Source organism: Castanea sativa, chromosome 8 (genome assembly GCF_040712315.1).
Source record: "Castanea sativa cultivar Marrone di Chiusa Pesio chromosome 8, ASM4071231v1".
Taxonomy (NCBI): Eukaryota; Viridiplantae; Streptophyta; class Magnoliopsida; order Fagales; family Fagaceae; genus Castanea; species Castanea sativa.
Window position 1 is genome coordinate 46,495,821 of NC_134020.1, and position 12,294 is coordinate 46,508,114.

The window sequence follows — 12,294 nt, forward strand, 5'->3', positions numbered from 1 at the left end:
TTTCCGTGCGGTCAAGATTTGTTGACCGACCTATCTACAGTCCCTGGACTGCTGCCTATTTGTACTTCTATTACGTCGTTCATTGTATTTTGACAATGACATTGACAACACTATTTATTTGTTTATTATTTTTTAAAAGAGTTTGCTAATATCTGTCTTAGGGTATATAATAATTAATTATTTTTTTAAAAAAAATTTTGAGAATTAAAAAAATATTGACAGTTTTTTCAATTTTCAAGAAAATATTTTAAAAGCACACATTAATCAGACCATTTTTTAATAATAAAATAAAATTATTGAGGACCAAAATATAAAGGGCAGTTTGATACGTGAGTTTAAACAATAGTTTTTAGTTTTTTTTGAAAATATCTGTAATATTGTATAAAAATTAAAAATATGTGTTTTAATACATGTACCAAACATGCCCAAAATTGTTGAGAGATGGTAGGGTTTTTTTTTTTTTTTAATCTAAAGAGATAATGGATTTTAGTTTTTTTTTATAAAAAATTTAGAGTTAATTTTATCCTTTGAGAGTTATGTATCATCAATGATAAAATATCATAAATCTTGGATTTTATCATTTGGGTTGAGATTTGCAATTTGGGGGGTGGGTGTATGCTACAATAATAGACAAGTTCTACGTTTACAATATTTGTTTGACAAATTTTAATTGTCAAGTTGTTACAGGTTTTTAATATGAATCCATCACTGAAATGATTTATTTGCCTATCGGTAATAATCCGTAACAACTTGCCACTTAAGATATGTTGTGAAAGATACTATAGACACATCATTTCTCATATATGGTTATATAAAAATTAAGTTTGATAAGTAGTGCTTATATCAAGTGGCTAATTTATTTTTGCGACAAATGGTTGGTTACATTGTCATCCATAATCTAAAGTATACAATTTATATATGATGATGTGTGAAATCAGTAGACCATATACTCCGAGCTTCAACGATGAATCGATGACTTGAAAATGAAAAAAAAGATGACTATTGAAGGTGATCGGGGTGAACTGGCCAAGAACCCTCTAATGGTTAAGTTAGATTTCTCTCTATGAGTCAAGTAAAGTGAGCGGGTGAATAGAAATGCATACCTTTGGTTTGATGAGGTTGGGTCCTTTTTTATGGAGAGTTTGGAGTGGGGCTACTTGTTAAGGGTTACTAACACCGTAGGAGATGTGTGAACTTAGTGGGGAGAGTGAAGCGAATTTCAAAGAATTCACCCCGCGTCTGGGAATAGTGGATTGTGGTGTAGCTATTTGTTGTAGAAAACACCTTAAAATCTACTAACTATCTATTTGTTGGTTGTCTACACACTCTTGTGGTGTAGACGACTTCCTTTCTTGGTGTGGAACACTGTTCTCCTCTTTTCTTTTTGAAGACCATCTTGAACGTGATATTTTTTGGATGACCCTTATGGACGAATCATACTTTTATGAATTACCCATCAACACACACACACACACACACACACACAATATAAAATTGAAATAATGGACTCTTAATATTATGCCAAATAAAGTTTTTAAGACCTCACAATTGTACATTTTATTATTTTAAGATTGTTATTTTTATTCAATTAAAATTCCATGCTATATTCATACTCTCCATTAAAATATTTTCAAGTCATATTTTCTTTAAATGGTAGAATATTATAGTTTAAGATACAAATTCAATCATAATAAATAACTATCTTCTAAAAAAATAACAATAAATAAATAAATGTGTAATGCTAAATTATATAGTTTAATACATAGTTGTCAGTATCCTATGATATGCGATAAGTATCGTGTAAAAAAATTTGTATAGTAAAGGCGTATTGGAAATGCTCATATATTATATGATACAAACATGCGTATTGTACAATACATACATACATATATATATATATATATATATATATATATATATATGGGTTTAAAATGAGTTTTGTTGTTAGGATTTGTGTTTTTATTAAAGTCCAACAAGTTGTTAGATTTGTTTTTAATAAAAAGTTATTAGGCTACTTGATTGAGCCCAATAAAATAATATGTTCACATGTTTTTTTTCCTCCTACAAGATTTAGATTACATATTTAATAATTCACTTTCATATTTACAATTTTTATTTGTAATATGAATAAGGTATTAAGTGACAATATAATTGATGATACCAAAATCGTCAGTTGGGTCACTCGTCCAATCCGGAGCTCTTGATGACCTTGTAGAACCTGCAAAATAAAGGAGGGACTGATCAAAGAGACCACCATGTTGTGCCCAGTGGAGGAGCCTCCGATGCTCAAGTTAGTATCAGTCCATATCTTTCGTATGTAAACATTTTGTAATAGTTTCTGACTTACCTTCACAAGTGAGATGGACTATCCCTTTTATAGGTAATTTGGATAGCTGTTGTACATAATTGGAGGTGATTATTACTCATGTGTAATAGCTATTGTATTGATGGGCGTTTAAGACCGATGAATAACGGTTGCCATTAATGTGTTAAATGTGCTTGAGCGGTTACATCTTTTGGTCTACTAATGATGCAAGGTTGTCCATTAAGATGGACGACCTTAGTAATTTTTATGGACTCATCAATAATTATTTTTTATTTTTGTTTTTATTGTTAGAAGTCTAAGAAGTTAGAATGCCAAAAAAGAAATATAAATAAAAAACTATTAAAATAAAAGAGTAAAAGAGATATAAATGTTGATGAAGAAAGCGTCAATGAAAAAATAATTTTACAATATGATAAACATGATAATAACATTGATTTAGATTGAGTTGATTGATAAATGTGATGAAAATAAACTATTTGGCATATTTGTCATGTATTATCACTTTGAGTTTAATAAATTTGAATATTTATGTCATAAACATATATTAATTTGATTTATTATTTTTGACTAGATAATTTGATTTATTTAGTTAGTTTTGTTAAATATTATTACATAAGTGATTATTAAATTAGTCATTAGTTAGATACATTTCGATTTTATAATGAATATACATTTTATGTATGTGTATCTATAATTTTTTATTTATAAATTTTATTATATTCATTTATCTTAAGATATAGGACATGATATGATATACAATACAGAAAAATAAAAAATCGATTTACAATACCATTCACATTTTGACAACTATGATTCCATATATAACTATGATTAGACACTTCTATTATTATTATTATTATAAAGATTAACAATTTTCAACCTATAAAGTAATCACATATATACAAAAGTGAATGCAAATTTTACATATTTATTGTAATAAGTGAATAGGATATATATATATATATACACACACACACATACATATACATATAAATATATTAATAAGTAATAAAAAATAGTGGTCCTGTTTTGTAGGCAATATTTCAGTTAGAGTTAAAGAAATATTTTTACCTAATTGTCCCTAAGTTTTGCCTAGGGTGTAGGGGTATTTTTGAACCAACAAAATTTCTTTCCAAACAGAGTAAGCCCTTTAAAATTTAAATAGTAGTATAGATAATTATTGATAACTATCATAATTATCAATTTACTCCTCATGTTTAGCGATGTAAGTTTTTGAGGCTCCACAATTTTACATTTCATTATTTTTAAGATTAATTTTTATAATGAATATAAATTCTATGCAATATTGAAACTCTCCATTAAAATCTTGATATGTTATATTTTTCTCCTCTTAAAATTCTGTCACGTAAATTTTTTCTTATTGGATGGAAGTATATTTTTTAGTTAAATATGATTGAATCTTAAGATGAAAACCTAAGGAAATATATAGTTTCATATGCAAATATAATTATAATAAATAACTAATGATGAATTTTATTTTGTAGCAAAAAAAAATGATGAATTTTATTTTTAATTATAATAATAATAAATTTTAATTTTATTATAATAAACTTTCACTCTTCTTACAGTCCTTAAGTCATTTTTTTTTAGAAAAAAAAATGGAGAAAATATCCTTACCATTCAAAATATAATACCATTAAAATTAAAAGGCACAATGAAGAACATATTTTCAAAAAATAAAATAAAAACAAATTCAAAGATAACTATAGCCGAAACCTCAAAACCCAATTCCGAAAACTGTAAACTAACAATAACAATAATTCTTTTTCCTATCATAACTAAAGACTAAGAAACCTCGCAGTCCCTGGGTTTCACCAGCTTCCCTGACCCGGAAGTGAACTCGGGTGTGTGGAAGAGGTGCTTGGTCCTGGGTTTGTACAAGAGCGACGTCGTAGGAGATGGAAAACTTTTTGTTGGGGTTATAGACAGAGAAACGGACGTTCCAGTTTCCGGTGACGGAGGAGTTGGAGTTGAAGTAGGAGAAGTTAGAGACGGAGACTGAGTCGACTCGGAACTCGGGTAAGTTATTAGGGAGGCCGGCGTACCAGACGGCTGACCAGGTGATGCAGCCGGCTATTATGACCATGAACAGGAGAAAATAGGGGAACCATCTGCAACTGGTTGACATTGCTGCTTATATGTTTTCAAGCGGGGTATTAATATGTTAAGAGAGTTTTGGTTTTAGGCATTTATATAGAGGCCACCGACTTTCAAATTCTTGTTACTCTTGTTGATTTTCCGCGTATTTCAACTGTCTTTTATTTCTTTGTAAATTCTATATTCACAATCACAACACTTTCCTTATCTTATTAATTAATTATTATTACTTTATTATTATTATTATTATTATTATTATTTATTAGGATTGAACAATACGTCAAATTATAAACCCAACATGGAATTGAAGAGACAAATATAATCCCATTTGCGTTATAGTTTTTTGGGTTCGTTTTAGGTGGGCAGTCATGTGCCGCATCCACCCAATTAGATTTGTTTAAATGAATCAAGCTTGAAACCCACATAGACTCAAGAATGGTTATTGGTTGATTAACGCTGTAGTTCTAGGTCTATATAACAAAACCCAAAACCCGAGAGAAATTCAAATTATAAAAGGAACCTTAATTTTAGTGATTTAAAATCATTAAAAGCTCAAAATAAAGTCGTATATTAACATGAGATAAGTGGTAAGAGTAAGACTTTAGGTAATGAGAATAAAATTAGGTGAGATAGGGAGATAAGAGTATGATAAATTGATGATAACTAGGCAAAGGAATGTTAAGTTTAGTCTTTGTCTTCAGGATTTTCGAAAGAGCCTTTGTAAAGTGAAGTTTCAAAACAAGACAAATCAGGTATTCACATGACCATTTGAGACATGATATGCTCATGCACGTGACAATTCCATGAACCTAATGAATAGATGCTGAATCATAATTTTCCCTCCAAAGTCCAATCTACAGGATCCAAGCTTACCCAAGGAAAATACGTAAACTTAGTTCATGAATTTAAAGTTTTAAGAAGCAAATTATGTCTACTTTCCATAAGTGATCATACTTCTTAATTAAAGAATCAACTTGAATTAGGTGTCGCGATCATGGTGTTCGTTGAGCTGAATGTAAGACCAAAAAAAAAAAAAAAAGAGAGTGAATGAGCTATCTTGCTCTTTCAAAGAGCACGTAGTGTTAGGATCGATTAATAAATGTGTCGCGTTTGTGTGAGTTATATAATCGAATACTCATGAGTTGACATAATATGTGTACACGAATTGCCAACTGTAAATCTTGGCCTCTTCCTAGATGAAATTAGGTGAATTTTTTTTTTGAAACTTTTTCTATTACGTGTGTTTGACATTGGCTTAAAAAATTAGTTTTTTTTTTTATTATTTAGTTTATTTTTGCTACTATTTATGAGTCTTATTGCATTTTTTGGTACCATTCATGAGTTCCATTATACTATTTCAACTACCTTTTAGCTTTATCTATAGTACTTTTAGCAATTTTTTTTAATATTATTTTAAGCTAAATAAGCTGCTTCAAAATAGAGATTACGGCCCTTCTATGTGTAGTATAGTGTAAGGTAGTGTAGTGAGCCTTAACTAGGGGTTTCATTGTCCAACTAAGCCCATTTAGCCCACCTGGAGCATGTGGCTTACTCGTTGGCCCATTATGCATTGATGAAATTAGGTCTGAACCTTGCCTTCAAAGATGACCCATTAACTTCTTTATCTTGCAAATATTGTAGGTTTGGGTATTTTCCACAAAATAACATATTTTGTGTAAATAAAGGCTCTTGATTATGTGACCCAAGCCTTGAGGAGGGAGTGAGGTTGGGCTGTGAGCCCGACCGATACAGATTAAAATATACCTATATAGGTCATGAGCCCATTATGTGTAGTGTGAATTTATGGGCGTATTGATAAGAAAAACAAATGTGAATTACAAAGCCCGAGAAATTAGTAAATGCGCTCAATGAGAATCCTAAGATACATGGCTTAAAGCCCATACCTTGTAGAGATGAAGTTGGAGTTCATGACTTGGGTTTTTTTTTTTTTTTTTTGAGAAACAATGACTTGGGTTTTGCACATATTTTTAGTCCAATTTTTTGCATTGTGATGATGTGGCCTCCAATGGATATTAAGAAACAAATGAAAAGCCGCCACGTGGTTCTAGTCTTTGCTAGGGAAGTAAGGTTTCAGGATTGTAGAGGGCCATTCTTCATCTGTATCCTCAGCCTTGCATTCTACAACTATCAGCTACCCCAATTTTGATCACCTGGTTCAGGATCCGGATGCTAGAGAGGCGGCCAAGTTATTTACATTGATAGCCTTTATCAGGTTTGGGAGGAAAGAAAACCTTCTTCTTTTTGCTGCTACTATTGCTTGTGTCATGCTCTAAAAACCCAAACAAAAGGGCTAAGCACACGAAAATAGCCGCGCACTTACAAGGTTTCTCACCTTACAAGCATGTAAGGCCTTAAAAGAGCAATAATAAGCCCTAACAATTGTCATATTAAATCAAATCCAATTAAACACAAAAGTCCAAAATATAATAATAATCTCCAACATCACTAAAAATAGCCTATATCTCCTATGACTTAGAGTCTAAACCAAAGATAAATTTTAAACATAAAAATCTAAATCTTATTCCAACAATTCCTAAACTTCCCTCATACGTGCATTCCAACGGATGCCTATACTACTCTTCAGGATCATAATCTGAAAGGGAAAGAGAGGGAGTGAGTTCACAATTCATTAATAAGTAACCAAATCCTAACTAATTGAAAACAAGCATATACATTGACAAAATAATATATTATACATAAGATAAAATATTTCACATATATATCAAAAGTTATAATATACTATGTGTTTCAAAAACATAAGAATTGACTTAAAATAGTTCAAAGACTCAAACATATTTATATTCCTAACAATCTTTTATGACTATGGTCATGCTATATGACTGTGATTGGGCATCAGATTCTGATGAAACTAGTTTCATGCCAATGTATATCCCCTATTAGCTAGGTCCAAAAACATGATAGGCTTGTAACGCCCTAGATGAAATTAGTTTTTGTTCCAATGAATAACTCTCATTGGTTGGATATTAGAGATTAAAGCATAGTCAAATTGTCCAAAAACATATATATTAAATGATAGTTCAAATAAATATACATCTCATTCAAATACACATATAAAATCATATATATAGTAATCAAATACATTTATGATGATTCTTTATTTATTTTTTACTTTAAATCAATGTAGCTAAAACAATTAAAATAAAATTGTAACGGGTAAACTATATATTTGGTCCCTAACCTTTACGTCATTTGTCAATTTAGTCCTTGACCTTTCAAATGTATCAATTTAGTTCTTAACTTTTCGGTATTGAGTAAAAAATGTCTCTACTGTTAAGTGATTGATGAAAATGATAACATGGCTAATGGTCAAAATAAAATAATAATTTTATGTCACGTGCATTTCCATGTCAACGTACACTTTATTTTTTTTTTAAAAAAAGTTAATGCTAATTTTTCTGAATTGAAATTATCTTTATTATCTATTTCATTTTTTTTTCTCGACAACCAAATAGGGGTTAAAAACCTAGAATTGAAAGCTCAACTTCGTTTTCTTCTCTTAATTTCCTTGCAACCAAACAAGAAAAAACCAACTTAGAAGCTTAGGAAGCCTCTCTTTACATCCCCACTCCAGTGATAACTACACCCTTAAAAAAATATTACTATTAAAACTAATTAAGGCGACCTTTTGGAAGAAGTGAAACCCAGACAATCTAACAAAGTAGATCCAGATCTTCGCAAAGTAGCAAATCTAGCTTCACTAAAACTATGACTAACAGTGTCACAAAGAATCAATTTGAACTAAAGCATATTTACAACATTACTCCAAATCATTATCTCTCTATATTTTTTTTACCATTACCAAATTGTGTTATTGATGAAATAACTGATGCTATCATCCCAATCCAAATCCTTCGTCTTCTTTGTCAAGGACGACAAGGCACATGTCACGGCAGACCCACGATTCGAACCTGAAACATCCTTTTGTACATTCCTACTCTCCTCCTCCACCATAGCCTCCAATGCATTTAGCGACTCTTCATCCTAATCTTTCAGCTTCTTGCTCCCGTAGCTCCCTTTCTCAACCCCAAATCACTCTCATTCCACTTCCCTTCCTCCTTCCTATTCAAATATAAACAAGGTGGGTTGTGTTAGAGGCTTCTTGAACTTCAAAGTTGTTTTTCATTTTTGGTTGCTAGGAAAATAATGGCAAAAGAAGAAGGAAGTTGAGCTTTCAATTCTGGGTTTTTAACCCCTGTTTGGTTCCCAAGAAAGCAATGTAAAATGAAATGAATGAAAAAGATAATTTCAATCCTGAAAATTAACCTAACTTTATTTTATGTGTAAGTTTATGCTGACATGGCAATACATGTGGCATAAAAATATTATTTTATTTTATAAAAAAACCAAGTCATCATTTTTCATCCATCACTTAATAGTAGGGACTTTTTTTACACAATACCAAAATGTTAGAGACCAAATTGACACGTTTAAAAGATAAGGGATCAAATTGACAAATGACGTAAAGGTTAAGGACTAAATATGTAGTTTACCCAATTGTAACAATCGTAAATACAGTAGTAAAAGCAAAAATATAACTAATTAGAATAAATGTTACTTATAACCTCAACCAGCACACGATAATATGCACTTCCCCCTAACCATTCCTCTAAAATATTTAGATATCACCTAAAACAATTTTCAGATACTATTTACTCAACAATAGGATAATTAGGGAAAATCTTGTAACAGTACACCCGGCCCAAAAGAGAAGCTTCTATATATCCATATTTAGTAAAACCCATTTATAAATATTTTTCCTTTACTTTTCTGTCACATTTAGTTCCTAAATTTAAAGCATAAGAATAAATATAAGGTCAAAGACAAAATCCTTAGTACTATACAATATAAGACTCATGCTGGAAAAGACAAGGCAGCATCGCTTGTGAAAAAGAGATCTGGACCCATTTCATGTATTTTGAAACAACACCATTTTTTTTTCCTTCGGGTATTACAGCTTGGCTCGATTTGTGTTTCAACTCTCTTGATCTTGTTCATGGTTTTAAAAATCAGATCGGGGACAAAATTGAATTTACCTTCAGTTCTTGGTTTAACCCAGTTTTGATCAGTTATTGGGTTTTTTTTTTTGGATCGGATTGGTGGCCCATTCCCAATTCAACTATCCAGTCCTGTTCTCAAAGCCATGGTTTTGACACTTTGAGATCCTTTTTAATGTGTTTTCAAAATGATGTGATAGAGCAGCCAATGCACTAGCCATAGAAGCCTATAACCGATATGAATAGAAGTTTCGTTAAAGGAAAAACCTCCTTTTATTATGAAAGATACTTTCAAGATGTTTCTCACAATCAGCAATGACATAATGCTATCTTTTTTGTTTTTTAAAAATCTTTTATCCTATGTATGTCAACAACAAGCTGTTTAATTACATGAATTTTTTTTTTTATAGTTTATTTGGATAGAGGAAAGAGGAGAGGAGAATATATAGAGCGAATGAGAGGGATATGATTCCTTGTTTGATTTTATTGAACCCATAATTTTTTCTTTAAAGAAAAATCAAGAATCCACTAATAATTTAATTAACTTGTTATCATTAGTCCTTTAGCTTAATGCAATTAAAAGTTAGAATGCCTGATTTTATAGAATCGGTGGTGACCACAAGAAAATTAAAGATCAAAAGCGCCACCGGCCCAATGTTTCAGACAATGGATGAAATAAAATACATGTTAACCTTCACCACCGGGAAAGTCAACAAGCATGGAAATCATAGAATAATAATGTCTTGTCACTGATTTCTTCTTCTTCTTTTTTCTTAATTTTTTTAAAATTGAAATGTCATTGATTTCTAATCCACAATAGTTGTATAATTTTACTTAAATAAATATACATAATTTTATAGAGATTAGTCTAGACACTCTTTTTAATCTGATCTTTTTGATTACAAACACAAATACGATATATTAATTATTGGGAAAAAAAACGAAAACCCAAAAGAGAATCTCATCAAAATCTAAGTTGATGATACAGAAGTTGGATGCCTCAGTTACAAGAAAAAAAAAAAAAAAGGATAAAAAAAACTATCCTATGGATCTGATGCCTCAAAGTAGATTTGATGCGGGATTGCGGAAACTTTAAGAATCAGAATGCATTTACTTCTAGAAAAAAAGAAGAAGAAAAAACACGTTTGCTTACGCAAATAACCTTTGTAAGGACACGAGTTTCAGCAGCCCATACTCCCTTAGAACAGTGAAGCTCGTCCCACCTCACTAGACCAAAACCAATAGATATTTTTTCAGAGAGAGTAGATAAAAACAAGTTGAGCTTAGTCCAAAGATTCAATCACAAAGGGAATGAACCGAGGTCAAAGTTATATGTATTAGAGGTTCTTTACAAGCTCGCCTGAGGACGATGTTCTTATGCTAAGATATACACTGTTCATGTTCTTTCATTTTTATCACTGTTCTTGCTTTAATCTTTTTGTCTTGATTTTTTCCGGATCCCTTCATCTGAATGTTCACTTCCTTTATATACTTCTCAGCTTCTTGCATCCCAGCCCTCCATTTGCAATTCTCTAGGCCCCCCGCAAGACACTTATCCCACTAGATTTCTGTTGAAGGTGGTAGAAGGAATTGCTTAGCCGTGAATCTACTGTTCAGTGGTCATTTCCTCATCAATGCAGTTGATAAAGCTGCTGCCAGTAATTTAATGCGGAGGCAGCAGGTGAGCTTTCACAGGAAACTTCTTCCAACTACCTCGACTCTCTTTCTCAATGCCATTCTCTCCATTTAGAATTCTAGGAAGTGTTTTGTCTCTTCCCATTCTATCCTCGGCGAACCTACTCCCCAGGTTTAGAGTGCTTCCATCTGAAGAACGAATGATGGTCATAGCGGTTCTACTCTTCCTCAATCCTTGGGTATCCACAACCTTGAATCAACGAGGGTTTCTTGAATCCACAAGGAGAAAATGATATGTAATTCACTAGAAAAACTTTCACAAACTTAGAAGCAAACTTAGAAGCTTATTTAAGAGCTCTGTAAAACTTGACCTGCAAGAAAATATATTCTAAAATAAATCTTAATTAATGCCTAACTATAATAGAAACCAAATTTGACCTAAAAACATTAAATGCACCTAAAAACATGGAAATAATAACCCTAAAGCTAAACTAAACCTAAAACAATGAAAATTACAAATTAAATACCAAAATCAATAAATTACAAAAATTAAATAGTAACGTTTGTCTTACATCCGTCCACTCCACTTGAAACAAACTCGTCCTCGAGTTCATCTTTAAGATCTAAAATCTTCCATGCCAAGCAAACAAATATTTGGAATACTTAGCCTCTTGATTTTCTTTCCATACTTGAAACTCATCAATGGAATAAACAAATCAACTTGAATTTCTTTTTTCTTGGTTTCCATGCAATTGTAGAGATTTACCAAATAAGAATTAACAGTTGAATCAAATCTATCAACCCCAATAAAATCAATAAACTTTGGTGTATCACTTACCACCAAAACAAAAGGATCTTGAGATTGAAAACCATATGATTTGATTTCATTGAGATCCTTGAAAAAATTTTCTTCAATGGTCTCTGCCAACTTGACTTCAAGATCTTTCTTGATAATAGGATCTTCATTAATCTCTTCCATAATCTTGATTTTAGGCTCTTTTTTTTATAACAAGGTCTTCATTATTTTCCTCAGAAATCTCTATATTTTATTCTTTGACTTCCATGTAATCTTCAAGAAAAGTATTTTCTTCAACATGTAATTCTCCTCTTAATGGTGGAATATATGGTTCTTCAAAATAATTTAAGTGTGAACTTCTTAGCCAATAATCTTGTTTTGTA